This window comes from Arachis ipaensis, chromosome B10 (assembly GCF_000816755.2).
Source record: "Arachis ipaensis cultivar K30076 chromosome B10, Araip1.1, whole genome shotgun sequence".
NCBI lineage: Eukaryota > Viridiplantae > Streptophyta > Magnoliopsida > Fabales > Fabaceae > Arachis > Arachis ipaensis.
Genome location: NC_029794.2, coordinates 14,056,555 through 14,060,640, shown reverse-complemented (window position 1 = coordinate 14,060,640; position 4,086 = coordinate 14,056,555). Strand labels below are relative to the sequence as shown.

Sequence of the window (4,086 nt, the reverse complement as noted above, 5' to 3'; positions counted from 1 at the left end):
TCCATGTAACAATTACCTACATATTGCAAATTATTTGGTAACGACGTGAGATTCATTTGGATATTAAATACTTTGGTTTTCTCAATAGCAGCTTTTAATTTTTTGAGATTTTTTAAAAAATAAGAGAAAAAAATAAATAGGTCTCTAATCTTTTGCTTTGCAGATATTTTTGTTTTTGGCCATTTGAAAATATTTTTAAGTTTCTCACCTCCTTAAAAATTGAACGGATTAATCTCTTTGTGCAAATGCCTCCGTCAGACCCAATAGAAAAGTCTTACGTGGCTTCCGTTCTGATGATCTAGCGTTACGAGTGCACATGTGGCATATAAGTGGAAAGATAGTTTTAAAAAATGGACAAATAAGTCCTTCCCCTCAAAACTACGTCGTTTCATATGGTAGCCCTTTACATACACTTTCATCCCTTCTTACCAGTGTTGTCAGAACCGGACCGAACCGGCCAGTCGGACCGAAAAATCGGCGAACTGGTGCCATAACCGGTCCGGGCGAGCTTTCTAACCGGACAAAGAATCGAACCAGAATGACTCGGATTGAACCGGCTGAGTTTGATTAGAACCAGTGAACCGGCGGGTTTCATTTAACCCGGACCGGTCGAACCCCTTTTTTTTTTTACCTGCACTTGAAACGACGTCGTTTTCATTAAAAATTTAAAAAAAAAAAACTAAAGTTGCTTCCTGAAAGTGAAACCCTCAAACCCTAGCCTCCATCGTGCATCACTCTCATTCACTCCATCCCCTGTTTCCCTTCCCACGAGACACCACCATGAGAGCTGAGAGATAGAGAGTCTACTTCAGCTTCAGCCACCTCGTCGCCAGCGCGGAGACCCGTTCAGCGTCAGCCAGCGCGGCACTCACTAGTCACCACCACAACCACACCAGTGCGCCATTCACCACCACCAAGAAGCACATCCATCGAAGATTCAAGTCGCCTCCTCGTCGCCTACTGCCTCCTGCTCGTCAGTCGTCAGTCGTCACCTCCGGTCTCCCTCTTCTCTACTCGTCCCTCCATCCCTCCAGGGTCCAGGTATGTATTTGTAATTTTTTTATTTTTTGAAGTTATTCAGGATATTAAATTTTCAATAATTTGGTACTGATAGTTAGAATTAATTGATTATTGTAGATTGATTATGTATGTTGGTTTCTGTTTGATTTCTGTTAGAATTTAGATTGTTGAATGTTGATTGTTCACATATGTTTGATTTCTGTATGTTGGCAGATGAGAACATGAATACTTCCACATGTTTTTCTGTTTGATCTCTCTTGTTTGATTTCTATATGTTGATTTATTTTTTATTTCTGTTTAGTTTGTTGATTATCCTTTGTTGTTACTTGTTAGATTGTTGATCGTTGATTATCTGTTATAGTGTTATATATGTTGGTTGTTGTTGTATATTATTATTAGTAGTTAGTGGATTGTTGTTGTGCATTATTCTTGGAGATTAGTCATTTAGTCCTGGTTGATTAGGAATTTAGGATGGCTTCATCAAATACACCATCAGAAACACCAACTTCTCAGGAACAAGGATCAATCAGAATGAAACTACTCAGGATAATGCAAATCAGAATGAAACCAATCAAGATGTAGCTCCAGATTTCTCAGATGAAAAAAGATATCCAGACTTTGAAGTTACTCCTTGGATATAATCCATGAATTGTTATTTTTATTGTGTTAAATTGAGTTGTTTATGTAATAGACTAATAGTACTAACAAATTTTATGTTTATTTTCGTATTACTACTTATTTTTAGGATTTGAGACTTAATGTTTATTAAAATGTTATTGGAGATATGTTTTTTAACTGTTAATTTTTAAGTTTTTAGCTATTTTATACATTTTACATATGTGAGACCGGGTTAACCGGTTTAACCAGTGACCCACCGGTTGAACCAGTGACCCAATGACCCAGTAGCCTGATCGATTCGATCACCGGTTCGGTTCTGACAACTATGCTTCTTACTAGCTGATATATGAAATGTTATTACTCTCTTCCCTTCTCTTTCCGCCAATACCCTCCATCCTTTGGTGTGGATCGCCAGTTAAATGGTGATTGATTTTTGACGCTACTAGTTATGTTCGACAGTTGAGTCCATTCAGATGTGAATGCTTGTCAAACATATTTATTCATATTTCTAGTTAATTGGATTAAGCAGTCGAGCTAATTTTAGTTCTCTTCCATCAACTTGATGTTCTTTATTTGAACAAACTCCATAATCATACTCCAGTTTTGAATAGTGAATAATCTGTGTGTAATTAAGCATTCTTGCTATCTGCAACTTTTTTACCTTTCTTGATGCTTTTCTGAGACAATTTGATTGAGTTCCTCTGTTTCCTTGGTTGTTGTGTATGTAGGATTAAGGAACGGTTTTAAGCAGTCTTAATTAAATCCTAATTATGCTGAAAGCTCTCGTTCAATCATGGTGGAGTTATTTAAGCACAATGCTACAAGTATTGAATTCGTAAGCCATCATCTTATTTGATTGTTATCTTTGTGATCAAATATAAAAATAATTGAACCATTCTATCTTGTATTTAGGAAAAAAATAAATACGAATTATAGTATTTAGCTCTTTTTTTAATGATAATGTTTAGAAAAGTTACTAATCAAATGAATGAGTGAGCCTATGACCTATCACTCAAAAAAAAAAAAAGTCAAGGAGTGTTGGTGTTTTGGCAACTGACAAAGTGACATATATGAATGATATCTATTGTGGGTACTAAATAAATGCATGTACTAGGATCTTTCACTATGGAAGAACATAGTCCCTTGCTTGAAAATGAATTAGAAAAGGCATTTTTTTTAGATGTTTATTTTGTTATTTATAGTAAAATCGAAGAGAGGAAGACATGTATTATGAGTATTTTCTATAGTTAATAGAATGTGTATCAGATGCATAAATTAGATTAATATTATTGGTGTATTGCATATGATCATTGCTTAGCAAAATGCGTATATAATATTTACTTCTGATATATGTTTAGTTTTCTATTCCAACAATATGATTTAGTTTTAAAGGAAGATGTTATTGTGGTTAATGTTCATTCTTTGTTTTTTTTTCTTCTAAAAATAACTTTTTTAAGTTTTACCTGACTACACTTATGTGACTCTGTCCTAATTAGCTTTTTTAGAGTGGATGCTTAGAGTTGACCACTAATGATCCCATTAAAGTCCAAATAATCCATTATACTTGGTCATTTTACCTATTGTAATTGAAAATGTGAAACTTTACTTCAAACTATATTGCTAAAAGTGTGCGGCAGAAAAATGATTCCACAAAGCTAACTCATTCTGCATCGGAATGTTCTGATGATGAGAATTTGGTTGTTGGGAGAGAAGAAAGGTTGGAATGCCCAATATGCTGGAAATCTTTTAACATTGTTGAAAATGTGCCCTATGTATTGTGGTGTGGCCACACCCTTTGCAAAAATTGTATCATAGGACTGCAATGGGCTGTTGTGAAGTTTTTAACACTGCCAATTCAACTTCCACTCTTTATCTCCTGCCGTGGTGCAACCTTCTATCTTTTCGCCTGGTTTATCAAGGGAATATTAAATTTCCTCGCAAGAACTACTTTTTACTTTGGATGGTTGAGAGCATGAATGGTGATAGAGGAAAATCGCACTGAAATTGTGATGGTGATAAAACATTGGCCAATTAAAGACAATTTAACCATGGGAAGCTATGTAAGTTATGAAAACGTTCGGAGGAGCCAAGTTCACCACCTATGTATGTAAAGAGCTATCACACGAAACGACGCAGTTTTGAGAGGAGGGACTTATTTGTCCAATTTTCAAAACTACTATTCCACTTATATGTCACGTGTGCACCCGTAACGCCAGGTCATTAGAACGGGAGCCACCTTAGATTTTTTCGTTAGGTCTGACGGAGACATTTATACGGAAGGACTAATCCGTCTAACTTTTAAAAAGATGAGGGACTTAAAAATATTTTCAAATGGTCATGAACGAAAATATTCACAGGACAAAAAGTCAGAGATATATTTGTTCTTTTGTCAAAAAATAATTATTGAGGATATCAACAAAATCAAAGCACTGAGAATCGATATTTGAT

The 4,086-nt window shown here is 35.3% G+C and overlaps 1 pseudogene; it reads left to right on the top strand.

Moving 5' to 3' along the window:
- LOC107620191 lies at window positions 3,231-3,749 on the top strand (annotated as a pseudogene).